This window comes from Eleutherodactylus coqui, chromosome 11 (assembly GCF_035609145.1).
Source record: "Eleutherodactylus coqui strain aEleCoq1 chromosome 11, aEleCoq1.hap1, whole genome shotgun sequence".
Taxonomy (NCBI): Eukaryota; Metazoa; Chordata; class Amphibia; order Anura; family Eleutherodactylidae; genus Eleutherodactylus; species Eleutherodactylus coqui.
The window spans coordinates 133,731,155-133,747,944 of NC_089847.1; the positions used below are offsets into that span (position 1 = coordinate 133,731,155).

Consider the following 16,790-nt stretch of genomic DNA (forward strand, 5'->3'; position numbering starts at 1 on the left):
AGTGTTTTCACTCGCTCTCAAAGCGCAAGAAATAAAAACACCAGTGGGTGTGAACCCTAAGAAGCAGGTTTTAAGGGGTTAATACATGATGGGTAGTTAGAACTGCAGGGGGTTGTGTATGGGGGGGGCTTTTTTTTAACCAACAGAAGTGTAGCTTCGAAATTGCCCCTTGGGTAGGAGCAGTGAGGGCACTTCAGTCCAGTTACATCTTCTCTGCTACATTGAATGCTCGTTGATTTCCCGCTCATAATCTGCATGTCAAATAACCGCACCCCTCCCCCGTCTCTAACGTCATACAAACTTTGCTCCATGCCTCTCTTTGTTTGCTCTTCTATTTCAGACACCTCCCAGATGGATTTTTTTCCCCCACTCGCCTCCCTTTTGTTTTCGGGGCAGGTTCTTGCTTAGGATCTTAAGTCACATAATTTACCAAATGGAGTGAATATTTTTTTTAATCTTGTGTTTCAGTCTAATGTCATGTCTGTGCGAGACGTATGGAGATTTGTGATGACATATAATGTGTAAACAAGAATAAATATAGTCATTCGTTAACTGCTCTGGCTTCATTTCTTTCATTCCCTGCTTCTGCAAGTCCCAAAAATGTAAAATTACAAGATTTACAAAAAGTTGTGATAATAAAAAGCCACATTTAGGGGCTTCTGATTACCACCTCATCAGCGATCAGGACAGGGGTGCACTGAGACAGAAACCTGGTCCCTGCAGACTAGTGATGTCATCGGGTGGTGCCCAGTGATGTCACCTAATATAAGACACCCCATCAGTATCATCTACTTCATGTTGGTGTCCACCTTTGGTCTACGTCATGTTTACGGAACTGAAGGGTATATGCTAGAATCTCAGGCATTGCCTAATTGTCCAACTAGTCCAATTCTTACTTAGTTCGACCAGTAAAGACCCATCCAGATTTTGACATTTCCTTTTTGATGGATGATAAGCTAATTGTAGACTGCCCCACTCCTTGAACCACCGGCAACCAAAACAATCAAGCAAGTGTTCAAATTCCCTGCAGCGCCACCACAGGTGAAATTAATCATTGCACTGTGTGTCCATTGAAATCAACGTAACATTTGGGCAGGTCGAGTCCTCCAGAGTGAGAGACACTATTTGATACTGTTCTTTGGCCATTAGATAAGGATCCTGAATGGGGCACCCCCTCTATCAACCCAGAATTTCTTAATAGTTTATTTTAAAATTTGTTTTCCAAACCACAAACCCAATTAAAATTTAACCCAATAATGATGCGGCCTTTTTTTTTATTTTTTTTTTATTTTTTTCTCCCCACTTTGACAAACTCCCAATTTTCAATCTGGAGCTCCAATAATGACAACTACACCAATAAAGCAAAAAAAAATATTTTTTTTTGAGTCACCATGTTTATTTTTCGCCATCTTGTGTTAATACATATCACCTTTCAGAACATGTTTTATTTCTGTTCTCAGTCTTCACACGCTGTTATATCACCCAATACATAGTTTGGCCTGTATACAGTGCAGAGATACTGGAGGGATTTGTATAAACCTGGGTCAAGTTCAAGTAAGTTATCGTGGAATAAATGCTATACAAACCTCCTACCGGGTAAACGAACATGTGTGAAACCTTCTCGGTTTGCCGAGTTCTTAGCTGATTTACCACAGGTGAGATGGGTGGACGCCATACAGAGGTGGTAATCACATGCTTGGCTTATCAAATCCTCCCTTGTATAGTCTTTCAATTGACTAATTATTGCAAAAGAACACATACCCTCCCCCATGGATGTCCTAGTAAGTGCCTTCACCAAGTATACAAGGAAGAAGACGTTGGATCTTCTCCAAACAAGACGTTGTGTCATCAACACTCCACGTTCAACCAAACATCCACCAGACTCCATAATGTTACATGTTTCTGCACCAATTGCCATGTAACATCCATCTCTGTATGAACAGCGCGTCTCCACAGTGGCCTGTGGCATACTTGGGTCTTTGGCCTTCTCAGTGATGTTCTCATGGTTTATGTGGTCATCTCCTTGCCCATCCTGCTGACTCTCGTTGTCTTTTCACTTCAACCCATTCTATGAATTTCTCCAATGGCCCAAGTACTATAGTAGAGAAGAAGATATTACAAGACGTAAATATTCCCTGGTGTGTTTTTTCTTTTACCTTGACTCTTTCAAGAGCTGTGTGTCTTTGTTGTTTTGGGCCTTAAGTTGTCGTCTTTTCTATTCTGTATTCTTGTCTTCCAGAATCTCATAACTTTTTGTCTCCTTTTTGTCTTTTTTCAGACCTTTTTCTACCTAGTTCATCTGACTACATTGCCTCAGTTTTCCCTTCTACATCTTATGGTCAACTTTCTTCATCAACTTTTTTGCCCTCCTATGCCCTTTATTGGGCATGTTTTTGATGTTATGTCTTCCCTGAACCCTTCAGTGTTGAAAGCCTACTTGGTCCTGTATACTGATTGGCACCCTTATTAGAGCCGCCCCTCCCCCCCCCCCTCCCCCATCTAGTAATGCCTGGACTCTTTTGGCCTTCAAACTCGCAACAATTTGTTGTGGCGTAGATATAACAACTACATGTTCTGACCAGCTGACAGGAAGGGGTCATCAATTCATGCTGCGTCTGGCAAATTCAGACCTCCCATCAGCACAATACAACAGAAATCTGCACCCATGTGACCAGGAGATGTTATTCTGCTGCTCAGTGATACAAGTTGTGTGCTCTGTTAGAGACAATGGTGCTGGAACTGGTCGTCTGCTCTTATAGCCCACCCATATTAAGGAGCGATGAGTTGTGCATTTGGACACCCTAGTTGGAGCCCCAGCGTTGTATTCAGCTGCATTTATCTATGCAGCACCTGTTGTTCAGAACGATTCCTGACATCCTCCTCTGACCCCTTTCTGTGATGAGTTGTTTCAGTCCACACGATTTCCTTTTGTTTCTCGATCATGCCATTCTCTGTATACTTTCCACACGGTCTCGCTGGAAGTCGCTCAGATCGCTGGATTTTCCTATGTAATGTGGATCACTGATCCACAGAAAACTTGTCACAGTAAGCAGTTACTCGAGAAGAGTGATGCTCGCTCGAGTAACTGTTTTATCCGAGCGTGCTCGCTCATCTCTAGTAAACGCCATAGATAGACAATGTAATTGTGTATGTACAGCATTTATTATGTGCCCATGGAGAGCAATAGGGCTGTATCGTGTGGAATACGCGGTAAAGTAGAACATGCTGCGTTGTTTGTGAATGGATCAATGAAAATCATTGGACATCTTCCTCGTATATACACCTAATCCTTGTTCTCTATTGCAGATGCCTTCAGCTTTGACTTTTTAGGTAATATTTCGTCTTCCAGTCTTTGCTCCTTGTAGCTTTATTTGTCCCTGGTCGTTACATCAGCCTCTAAGTCTTCCTCACCGTTATCTGGTCTTTCATTTTTGGATCAAAAGCTTTCTACAACCTCGTCCGTGACGTTTCATTGTCCTTTTTTTCCATGACTCTTAAACCTTTGTTTCATCTTCTCCATGTATGTTCTAATATTCTCATAGAATAGTAGACTGATAGCGTTGGAAGGGACCTCCAGGCACATCGGGTCCAACCCCCTGCTCAGTGCAGGATCACTAAATCATCCCAGACAGATATTTGTCCAGCCTTTGTTTGAACCCTTCCATTGAAGGAGAACTCACCACCTCCCGTGGTATCCTGTTCCACTCATTGATCCCATCACTGTCTAATATCTAATCTGTGTCTCCTCCCTTTCAGTTTCATCCCATTGCTTCTAGTCTTTCCTTGTGCAGATGAGAATAGGGCTGATCCCTCTGCACTGTGACAGCCCTTCAGATATTTCTGGACAGCTATTAAGTCTCCTCTCAGCCTTCTCTTCTGCTAAACATTCCCAGATCCTTTAACCGTTCCTCATAGGACATGATTTGCAGACCGCTCACCATCTTGGTAACTCTTCTCTGAACTTGCTCCAGTTTGTCTATGTCTTTTTTAAAGTGGGGTGCCCAGAACTGGACCCAGTATTCCAGATGAGGTCTGACTAAGGAAGAGTAGAGGGGGATAATGACCTCACGTGATCTAGATTCTATGCTTCTCTTAATACATCCCAGAATTGTGTTTGCCTTTTTGGCTGCTGCATCACATTGTTGACTCATGTTCAGTCTATGATCTATTAGTATACCCAAGTCTTTTTCACATGAGCTGCTGCTTAGCCCAGTTCCTCCCATTCTGTATGTGCTTTCTTCATTTTTCTTGCCCAGATGTAGGACTTTGCATTTCTCCTTGTTAAATACCATTCTGTTAGTCGCCGCCCACTGTGCAAGCTTTTCTAGATCTTTTTGAATACTCTCTTTCTCTTCCCTAGTGTTAGCTATCCCTCCTAGCTTTGTGTCATCAGCAAATTTGATCATTTTCCCATCAATTCCCTCCTCCAGATCATTTATAACAATGTTGACCAACACTGGGCCGAGGGCAGAGCCTTGTGGTTCCCACTTGATACATTCTTCTCACAATTTCATAAATCCCTTAGGTTAGATTCCCATTGATCAGCTGTGTCTGGCCAGTGTTTTTCATGCCAGAGCAGGACACAAGTGATGCTTATTTGGTGCACTCTTTGCACTGGTGCAGTGTCCATAGCAGGATCCAAAAATGCTGCATGCAACGTTTTGGCATCCAACATCAAAACTGATGTGCCTGATGCCTTGAACTGTGCCATAGAAAACTATGGTATCCGTTCTGGCACCAGTTTCCCTTTAGCATTATATTACAACATTAGAGGGGAAAAAGCTGGATGGTATATGGGACCCTCGGTTTAGTCTATCTGGATTTACCACTTCTTGGTAAATATCCATATTATTCTTTTTTGACCTCAACTTTATACCACCATTTATTTTTGGATTCCGTAGATCACATGTGTCAACCTCTCACATCATTCTGTGTGGCACATGAGATTTGGGCGCAGAAGACCCTCTTCTAGATTGGAGGGTCCTGAACTATGACGGGAAGACCCTCTGGCATACTCTGGACTTATTTGCAGCCTACTGATGGCTATCGAGATAATGGTGTAATCTTGGTCCTATACTGCGATATCGGATGCATGCGTACTGAGTGCTGTGGGGGTTACTTCAGCCCCCGGAGCCTTTGGTGCGCACCCCTGTCTATTTCTCCCACTGAGCCTACCCAGCAGTACAGCGCTGCTCGCCGGGCTCAGACTGTGGCGTAGCTTGTACATCCCGGCTGGTCCTCGCTGCTATCCTGCAGAGTACGGTCTGTTTCAGCCCGCCTGTCTGTATCCTATTAGCCAGCTGCACGGATCAGAGAGGACATTGTGTTTTACTGCTGCCTAACCCAGTGAGTAAGGGCTCTGCTCTAAGGAAATTTGGGGAACCTTTCAGCAGGCTCTGTTGACTCCCATAATTTTTCCTTTTCTCTGGCTTACCCACCAGTTTAAAGTACCTGTGTTGGGGGACCTGTGCCCCAAATTTTATGCACTAGAACCTTGCTCTGGGCCATCTATTCTCCTCTACCTACCCCACCCATTCTCCACACAGTCTTACAATTACAAACCGCCTTTTGAAGGCAACCATAATGCTGATGTGGCTCTTCCTTAAATTGAGATTGACACCCCTGCCCTAGACTATTAGTAAATGTTAAATCGCTAGGTCCATTGTCTTGTCTTCTGTTGTCTCCACTATTCATGTGCCCTCATCATAGTCTCCTTCTGATGTCTTCATGTTTTTGCAGTTGACTTGGTGATATCCCTTCTTCCCTCCTCTTATGTGTTTTCTGTATATACCAACCTCTCACTTGTGTTGTGCTTCACTTTATTTTGACCTGTATGAAAAAAGACCTATGAACACATATAGAGGTAGTAATATGTCTAAAAATCCAACCATCGAACAAGGATGGGTCTAGCAAATCCTCATAAGAGTCAATGCACCCAGGCTGATTCTAGTGAAAGTTTTTGCATTTTGTACAAAGAATCAAATCTTTTTTTCAAGGAGCTCCGGATATTGAGGTAAAAGGTTCAATGCAGCTCTGTTTATAGGAAGCCACAATATCACAGCGGAGACATAACTGTACTTTGATCTTTGGGAGCTGTATATTTATGATTCCAGCGCACAGCAGATGCGACCATGAATCTTGTGTTTTCCACCAGGAGGGAAAAATAACAATGCAGAATTCTGCTGAGTTTTCTCTAAACCACAACAGGACCCCGAAACGTCTGCGCTGAGTGTGTAAAACATCACAGCTGGAAGGTTCATTCAGTACTGGCCGGCAGCCGTCTTTAATTGATATCTTCAGATTTTGTGATCTCTACGCCTCAGGAGAAAATAAACTTGTGGAAGCAGATCAAGTAACATCAGCATTAAGAGCAGATCACGTCACTATTGATATTAACGTCACTGGAAGCTGTGAGCTATCCAAACATTAACAGTGCCGATCTTATAATTCTACATTTCTATATTCTACATTTTGAAGAATACTTTTTGGAAAAAAATTGTTCCTTGCATCATATCTCTGGGAGAAGCAAATGGTCCATATTCTGTGTATTTAGAAATATAACTACTATAATATCGCACCTATGTAGATGAATTTAACTACTATAATACCCCCACTATGTACAAGAGTATAACTACTATAATACTGCTCCTGTGTACAAGAATATAACTACTATAATACTGTCTCCTATGTACAAGAGTATAACTACTATAATACTGTCCCCTATGTACAAGAATATAACTACTATAATACTGCCCCCTATGAACAAGAATCTAACTACTATAATACTGCCCCCTATGTACAATAATATAACTACTATAATACTGCCTCCTATGTACAAGAATATAACTACTATAATACTGACCCCTATGTACAAGAATATAACTACTATAATACTGCTCCCTATGTACAAGAATATAACTACTATAGTACTGCTCCTATGTACAAGAATATAACTACTATAATACTGCCCCCTATGTACAAGAATATAACTACTATTATACTGCCCCCTATGTACAAGAATATAGCTACTATAATACTGCCTCCTATGTACAAGAATATAACTACTATAATACTGCTCCCTATGTACAAGAATATAGCTACTATAATACTGCCTCCTATGTACAAGAATATAACTACTATAATACTGCCCCCTATGTACAAGAATATAACTACTATAATACTGCCCCCTCTGTACAAGAATATAACTACTATAATACTGCCCCCTATGTACAAGAATATAACTACTATAATACTGCCCCCTATGTACAAGAATATAACTACTATAATACTGCCCACTATGTACAAGAATATAACTACTATAATACTGCCCCTATGTACAAGGATATAACTACTATAATACAGCCTCCCTATGTACAAGAATATAACTGCTATAATACTGCCCCCTATGTACAAGAATATAACTACTATAATACTGCCCCCTATGTACCAGAATATAACTACTATAATACAGCCTCCCTATGTACAAGAATATAACTACTATAATACTGCCCCCTCTGTACAAGAATATAACTACTATAATACTGCCCCCTATGTACAAGAATATAACTACTATAATACTGCCCCCTATGTACAAGAATATAACTACTATAATACTGCCCCCTATGTACAAGAATATAACTACTATAATACTGCCCACTATGTACAAGAATATAACTACTATAATACTGCCCACTATGTACAAGAATATAACTACTATAATACTGCCCCCTATGTACAAGAATATAACTACTATAATACTGCCCACTATGTACAAGAATATAACTACTATAATACTGCCTCCTATGTACAAGAATATAACTACTATAATACTGCCCCCTATGTACAAGAATATAACTACTATAATACTGCCCACTATGTACAAGAATATAACTACTATAATACTGCCCACTATGTACAAGAATATAACTACTATAATACTGCCCCCTATGTACAAGAATATAACTACTATAATACTGCCCACTATGTACAAGAATATAACTACTATAATACTGCCTCCTATGTACAAGAATATAACTACTATAATACTGCCCTCTATGTACAAGAATATAACTACTATAATACTGCCCCCTATGTACAAGAATATAACTACTATAATACTGCCCCCCTATGTACAAGAATATAACTACTATAATACTGCCTCCTATGTACAAGAATATAACTACTATAATACTGCCCCCTATGTACAAGAATATAACTACTATAATACTGCTCCCTATGTACAAGAATATAACTACTATAATACTGCCACCTGTGTACAAGAATATAACTACTATAATACTGCCCTCTTTGATCCGATCACATTTACCTTGGTTGCCTGGTGCTGATGTTTTTATGATGCCTTTTGTGGGTAACTCTTACCTTACTATATTTCACTGCTGTCTTCTGAGGTTCCCTGGAATTAGAAGGTGAGTAGAAGCGGTGGTGGAGCCCGGCCTGCTGCTGCCTCAGAAATCAGTGAATACCTAGAGAGACCAACCCAAACTTCATTGCTTCTTGGTAATGACTCGTCACACTGTGCCCGTCTACTCAACATATTTGCTGTGTTTTCCTATGGTGTCATTTTATGTTGTTACTATGTATGAGGAGATAATATTGAAGGCAACATGAGCCAAACAAACACAAATTGCTCCATACTGTACTTGCCTGCGTCTGCTGTCCTCTCTACTTGTGATGTGCTAGCTGTGCGTGTTACACCTACCGGTAGCTAACATGCTATTTATGTGCTCCTATGTATAAGAATATAAATACTATAATTATTCCTTAAATTCTATCTTAGGAAGAAGCACATATTTTATATTCTCTGTATCCTCAAATATAGCTACTATAATACCGCTCTCTATCTGCAAGAATATTACTTCAATAATACTGCCATGAATGTACAAGAATATAACTACTATAATACTGCCCCTATGTACCAGAATATAACTACTATAATACTGCCCCCTATGTACAACAATACAACTACTATAATACTGCCCCCTATGGACAAGAATATAACTACTATAATACTGCCCCCGATGTACAAGAATATAACTACTATAATACTGCCCCCGATGTACAAGAATATAACTACTATAATACTGCCCCCTATGTACAAGAATATAACTACTATAATACTGTCCCCTATGTACAAGAATATAACTACTATAATACTGCCCCCTATGTACAAGAATGTAACTACTATAATACTGCCCCCTATGTACAAGAATATAACTACTATAATACTGCCCCCTATGTACAATAATATAGCTACTATAATACTGCTCCTATGTACAAGAATATAACTACTATAATACTGCCCCCTATGTACAAGAATATAACTACTATAATACTGCCCCTATGTACAAGAATATAACTACTATAATACTGCTCCCTATGTACCAGAATATAACTACTATAATACTGCCCCCTATGTACAACAATACAACTACTATAATACTGCCCCCTATGTACAAGAATATAACTAATATAATACTGCCCCCGATGTACAAGAATATAACTACTATAATACTGCCCCCGATGTACAAGAATATAACTACTATAATACTGCCCCCGATGTACAAGAATATAACTACTATAATACTGCCCCCTATGTACAAGAATATAACTACTATAATACTGCCCCCTATGTACAAGAATATAACTACTATAATACTGCCCCCTATGTACAAGAATATAACTACTATAATACTGCCCCCTATGTACAAGAATATAACTACTATAATACTGCCTCCTATGTACATGAATATAACTACTATAATACTGCCCCCTATGTACAAGAATATAACTACTATAATACTGCCCACTATGTACAAGAATATAACTACTATAATACTGCCTCCTATGTACAAGAATATAACTACTATAATACTGCCTCCTATGTACAAGAATATAACTACTATAATACTGCCCCCTATGTACAAGAATATAACTACTATAATACTGCCCCCTATGTACAAGAATATAACTACTATAATACTGCCCCCTATGTACAAGAATATAACTACTATAATACTGCTCCTATATACAAGAATATAACTACTATAATACTGCTCCTATGTACAAGAATATAACTACTATAATACTGCCTTCCTTGATCTGGTCACATTTACCTTGGTTGCCTGGTGCTGATGTTGGTATGACCCCTTTTTTGGGTAACTTACCTTACTACATATCAGTGCCGTCTTCTGAGGTTCTCTGGAATTAGAAGGTGAGTAGAAGTGGTGGTGGAGCCCGGCCTGCTGCTTTCTCAGGACTCAAAGTGAACACATAGAGAGACCAACCGAAACTTCATTGCTTCTTGGTAATGACTCGTCACACTGTGCCCGTCTAGTCGACATATTTGCTGTGTTTTTCTATGATGTCATTTTATGTTGTTACTATGTATGAGGAGATAATATTGAAGGCAACATGAGCCAAACAAACACAAATTGCTCCATACTGTACCTGCCTGTGTCTGCTGTCTTCTCTGCTGGTGACATATATACTTTTGTGTTTGTTTTTTTCTGCGTCTTGCTCTTGTGTGCTAGCTGTGGATGTTACACCTCCCGGTAGGTAACATGCTATACACATGCTTAGTACATAGGGTCAGTGAGGTGACAATCCCTGAGAAGATATGTACGCCTATATTTAGGCCCGTATCACGTGGCTCCTATGCCTTCGCAGAGGGCTGGTTATAGAAGGATGAAGTCTGCTTAAATGGAAAATCAGAATATTACAGAATGCTCAGGAATATGGAGGGAATAGATAGATAGAGGTATATGGGGTAGAGAGATAATCCCCCCTATAGCTGGTGAAACTAGAAACCCGTTTAATACAGAGCTCCATGGATATCTATTGTAATTAGACTTAAAGAAGTGCCGTCCGCCCCCTTCGTGTGTATATTTAGTAAAAACTCCATTTCCTATAGTATAACAACTCTGGAACTTATTGTCTTGGGTCACCATTACTAGTAGAGCGCCACAGGGGGCAGCATTGGGCGCTACGCTTTTTAATATCTTTATTAATGACCTAGTAAAGCGATTGAACAGTAAAATATCAATATTTGCCGATGATACAAAGGATGATGTAAAGTAGATAAAACAAGAGAGGACAGAATGCAGAATTGGATGAGAGTTGAAGAGGGTCTGGACGCCTTTCCTGAGCGATACAATATTCCATGATATATCACTGAAGGGTCGGTGATCTGGAGATCAATCCAATTGCACATTGGAGTCAGGAAAGATTTTTTTTCTCTTAAATGAGGAAAATTGGCTTCTACTTTATTGGGGATATTTTGCCTTCCTCTATATCAAAGACATTAGGGGGTAATAAGGTGAACTATAATGATGGGTCTTTTTGGCCTCACATACTATATGATAATTCTGGGTTGTCCCTTTCCTTATTCCATTATTCTTTTTGTGTGATATGAAATACTCTTCTATAAAAAAAAAAAAAAAAAAAAATTATTCTAGAAGTGATACATTAATTCTATAACCAGAAGAAAAATATATATATTTGCAAGTTCTGAGAGCTCTGAGACTATTTTCAGGCAGGTTAACAAGTGAAGCACAGATAGAACATTATTTATAGCTTGTGTTTTTTCTATCAAGATTAGGGGTGCCCCAAGCCTTTTTTCCACCTAAGGTAAAGTGTGAAATAGTGCTTTCCCACCTCCCCTTGCAAAAATAACCTTACTCCTTTTACAGGTATTGAAAGTGCCAATACACAAAATACCCAACATATATTTGAACCATTGAGACTTATGTGAAGTGCCCGTTACAGAGCCAATAGTTAGTGGCCCCAGTAGTAATTGTGCCCCCTTTAGTGGTCTCAGTAGTAGTAAGAGTAACACGATTACTGGTCCCAGTAGTAATAGTGACCCCTTTAATAGCCCCAGTGGTAATAGTGTGCACCCACAATGGCCCCAGCAGTAATAGTGTCCCTGTTAGTGGTCCCAGTAGTAAAATTGGCCCATTCGGGGGCCTCTGTAGTAGTTATGACTCCTATAGTAGTCTGAGTATTAATTTTGACCATCCTTAGTGGCCCCAGTAGTACTAGTGTCTCTTTATTGGTCCAAGGAGTAATAGTGCTCCCATAGTGACCTCCATAGTGACCCCTGGGCAGCAACCTGACAAGCACTGAATTCGCTCTATCCTCATCTCCTTTCTGGCGGTTGGTGTAGTAATCAGTCTGTGACCATTGACCTCCCCAGTATGATGGATACCGGAAGGGAGCTGCAAATAGAGTGAATTCAGTGGATGTTGAGTTGCTACCCGGACAGCTTGCGGCTGGCAATTATTTTTTACTGGCCATTCACATGGCCAGCAAGAAATGAGTACCAGCCATGTGGCAACCCGCGGCCCCTCTGAGGCCCTTTCATGACGGGTTTACATGAGAACATAAATAGAAGGAAAACAAGCGACTCTTGAGCGTTTGCAGGATCACCTTATACACATGCTGATAATCGTGCATTTACATTTCTTTTTAATTATTTCTGCCACAGGAGTGTTTACCGTTTAAATTAGTGTTAGGGGGTCACCAGGCCGGTGTGTTATTTCTGCTACAGATTTCTCATATTCTCCAGTGATGCATGAAGCCTCTTGAGATCTTAATTCCTGTCTTGAGAGCGTCAAAGGTGGTTATAAATTTGTACTCCCAAATTCTTCGGTGACGTTGAGATTTGAAGTCGCCTTTTAATATTAGTAACCCCCATATGTTCTATGTTGTGTCCGTGGTTAGATGCTCAGCCACAGGTAATTTGTTCTTTCTTTCTTTAACCCCTGAATGACGTGACCCTTTTTTTTTCCATTTTCGTTTTTTCCTCCCCCTTTTAAAAAAATTGTAACTCTTTTAGTTATCCATCGACGTCGCTGTATGAGGGTGGGTTCACATGAGCATGTTATTGTGCGTACATACGTGCGCACCTAGGTATGAGCAAAAACACGAGTGAACACAGCTGTGTGCTTGTTGTCAATGGAGCCGCCGGCCGGCACCCCTGCATTCCTTTTCAGGGAAGGGCTTTACATATAAGCCCTTCCCAAAAAAGAAACATTAACATAGTGTTAAAAAAAAAATTAAAAAAAACAACTTACCTCTCCGCCACTGCTATCACCCCCGCGGGCATGAGGAACACATCTGCCGCATGTGGCAGATGTTTTCCTCACCCCCACTAGTTAAAAGAATTCCCTGCTGCTACATCTGCCACATCTGTCACACGTCAGTTGCGGTAGAGAATCCTGCTGCCAGCATCCCCCGTCAATGGCTATTCAGGGAAAAAAAGAATACTCACCTGCCGGGGCTCAGCCGCGACTTCTGCCGCTGTCCCCGTCTCTGTAGTTCTGAGCTATCAGCAGACCGGGATTTAAAATCTCCTTCTAGTAGCTCTGATTGTGATTGGCTGAAGTGCTTCAGCCAATCACAATCAGAGCTACCAGCAGGGGGGGATTTCAAAAGGCCCCCGGCTGCCATGACACCTGCACAGCTCCCCCGATCTCACCGCGGGGGCCATATGGGACCCCCGAACATCATTCGGGGGAATTAAATGCCGCTGTCAGAACCCGTCAGCTATTGCCCGCGGGTGTCAGCTGTAATAAACAGCTGACGCCCGCGCTGTATGAAGAGAGGTCACCCCACGACCTCTCCATACATACCCCGATGCTTCAGGACATAAATGTACGTCGTAGAGCGGGAAGGGGTTAATTGTGTGGTGGTGAGACCTCATCCTCGCTTCAAATCTCAACGTCATAGAAGAATTTGGAGTACGATTTCATAACCATATTTGACACTCTCAACACCGGCTTAAATATTTCAAGAGCCTTCATGCTACAGTGGAAAATATGAGAAATCTGTAGCACAGACAACACACAGGCCTGGTGACCCCCCCCAGCATGAATTTAGGGACCATAAAACATTCACATTCTTGTCAGTGGACTAATTAAGTAGTTACTCCTGATGGTGATATTTTAAGGGCAAAGTATTCACACCGTGTCTGTTCCCTTTATATGTGTGTATATGTATATATACTTCTTCAGATCTATTCCATTAAGCCTGAGGAAGAACCCCAAGAACTTTTGAAAACTGCTATAACATCATGTATTTTTGTTAGCCATTAAAAGTTATCATACCTACAAGGTTACTTGGTTTCTCTTACTGAGAACGATCACAGAGATGTGATCGATGACAAATGAGTGAATTCTCTCATCGTTTGTTCACAGCACATCATTATTGTTCATATTCACTCGATGAAACAATTCAGCACATGATAATCGGCCCGTGTAAATAGACCATTAGGACGCCACTGATCAGGCAGATGGTTGTAAAGTGTCCATATAATGAGTCGTGATTAGAGATGAGCGAGTATACTCGCTAAGGCACATTACTCGAGCGAGTAGTGCCTTAGCTGAGTAGCTCCCAACTCGTCTCTAAAGATTCGGAGGCCGGCGGGGGGCGGGGAGCGGCGGGGGAGAGCAGGGAGAAACGGAGGGGAGATCTCTCTCTCCCCCCGCTCCCCCCTTCTCCCCGTCGCAACTCACCTGTCACCGGCGCCGGCCTCCGAATCTTTAGAGACTAGCGGGGAGATACTCGGCTAAGGCACTACTCGCTCGAGTAATGTGCCTTAGCGAGTATACTCGCTCATCGCTAGTCGTAAACCCTGGTGCTAAATTAAGTCCTTCTGTCAGCGACTGGAAAGTTCTTATTAGCTTGAATTCCCCATTTTTTTCTGCCCGGTTCCTGAGATGACCTTTGAACTCTCTGTTTTTGCCGTACATTATTCTTCCTAGAAATGTAACAATAAATTGACAGTTGGGCGTTGCTGGTTGGGGGCGTGTCCTGTACATCCAATACACTGTCCAATCAGGGGTTAACTCTATTTACTAAGGGTGCGGTCACACATCACTGAGTTGCTGCAGATCTACAGCAAATGTAACCCCTTCAATTTGAATCTAATTGAAAGGTGAAATCAGCTGCAGGTCTGCATCAAAATCCGCAGCAATGGCAAATATTTTTAGGTGTTTTCCATTGCAGTTTTGATGCGGAATTTGGTGCCAATTGCCCGTTGTGGACAATCAGCCCCATTTTCCACTATGTGTGAACATACCCTAAGGGAGCCATAACTGAGCGGAGCCCCTATAACATTTAGACAAAACATAGATTCCAAGAAACTCAATCCCTGACGTGTCCAACTGGCTGCGACCTTCGCCAAAGTCTGGAGTAGCTATGTGACCTTTCTGTTTTATAGAGTTGGACTTATACAGGGTCAGTAGATCTGCCTATAAAACAGATCTGATGTACGTCTCCCTAATGACACAGCAACTGGGTGGCCAGATATAGATAAACCTGACAGCATGACATATCCATGGGCCGGCATAGGAAGTCACTGGATGTACCAGGAGCCCCACTATATATGTGCATCACCCTCTGCCCCAATCTCAGGATGTCATTAGAATGGAAGTATGAAACATTGTATGATGGGGGTTGTAGTGCTGTGAGATATGAAAGGCTTAAATGTGACTGTTCTCAGTAAGAGAAACCAAGTAATCTTGTAGACATGATACCTTTTAATGACCAACAAAAATACATGATGTTATAGCGAGCTTTCCAACCTACTTAGCATGAGTAGAGGAGTAAATACTTAATTAGTCCACTGTTAAGGATGTGCACGTTTTTCTGTCTCTGAATTGGTGTTAGGGGGTCACCAGGCCAGAGTGCTCTCTCTGCTACAGATTCCTCATATGTTCCATTGTGGCATGAAGCCTCTTGAGATGTTGATGCCTGTCTTGAGAGTGTCAAAAATGGCTAGAAACTTGAACTCCCAAATTCTTCTATGACATTGAGATTTGAAATTGCCTCTTAATATAATAACCTCCATATGTTCTATGTTGTGTGCGTGGTTAGAAAAGTGCTCAGCCGCAGGTAATTCTGTCTTTCGCTCGTTAATTGTCTGGCGGTGAGACCTCATCCTTGCTTTCCGTTAAAGAAAGAAAGACAGAATTACCTACAACCACGGACACAACGTAGAATTTGGGAGTACAAATTCATAACCATTATTGACTCTTTCAAGACAGGCATCATCATCTCAAGAGGCTTCATGCATCATGCAGGATTAGATACAGCAGACAATATCACACACGGTGGGCTTAGATACAGTGCCTCAGCACACAGTATTACTTCCGCGTTTCCCCGAAAATAAGACAGTGTCTTATATTAATTTTTGTTCAAAAAGGTTTACGTTTTTTACATATATGCTGCCTGGACACTATTTAAATTGACTTTTAACTGTTAGCAGGGCTTAATTTTGGAGTAGGGCTTATATTTCAAGCATCCTCAAAAAGCCTGAAAAATCATTTTGCATCCTCAAAAATTCTGGAAAATCATGCTATGTCTTATTTTCAGGGTATGATGACAAACATAAAGATCTTCCCCGACGACAAAACTAAAATGAATATCAATGGAAACATCTAGAATCATTATGGATGTTTGTCAGCAATCTACAGATTCACATTTAGTTATTATCGAACTACAAGTCCCAGACAATTTGTTCTGAGCTCTGAGCCGCCACCTCTTACATGTTATCGGATCCTGGTGAGGAGCTCCTTCTACTCAGTGCTTATACCCCAGAGAGCACTACAAGTCCCAGCATTCGTACCTCTTTAAGCTGTGTTTACCTCTATATTAGGATCGATAGGATGCTGCTCCCTGAGCCCCCCGTGCATCGCAGAGCCCATCCTCTATATCACCTGCTGTACTCCAGAGCCGCAGTCTCTTCTCCGTGTTCTTTGGCAAAAGGT

The 16,790-nt window shown here is 41.2% G+C and overlaps 1 protein-coding gene across 3 annotated transcripts in view; it reads left to right on the plus strand.

Annotated features, from left to right (window-relative positions):
• The window catches only part of MICAL2 (microtubule associated monooxygenase, calponin and LIM domain containing 2), a 229,108-nt gene that overhangs the window by 146,625 nt on the left and 65,693 nt on the right, over nt 1-16,790 (plus strand). Inside the window, exon 29 of one of the 3 annotated variants that reach the window (XM_066583557.1) lies at nt 341-552. The exons of the other annotated variants lie outside the window; for them this stretch is intronic. The gene's annotated coding sequence lies outside the window, so the exon portion shown is untranslated. Of the gene's footprint in view, nt 1-340; nt 553-16,790 lie in introns of those variants that run through there. 3 annotated transcript variants of the gene reach the window in all.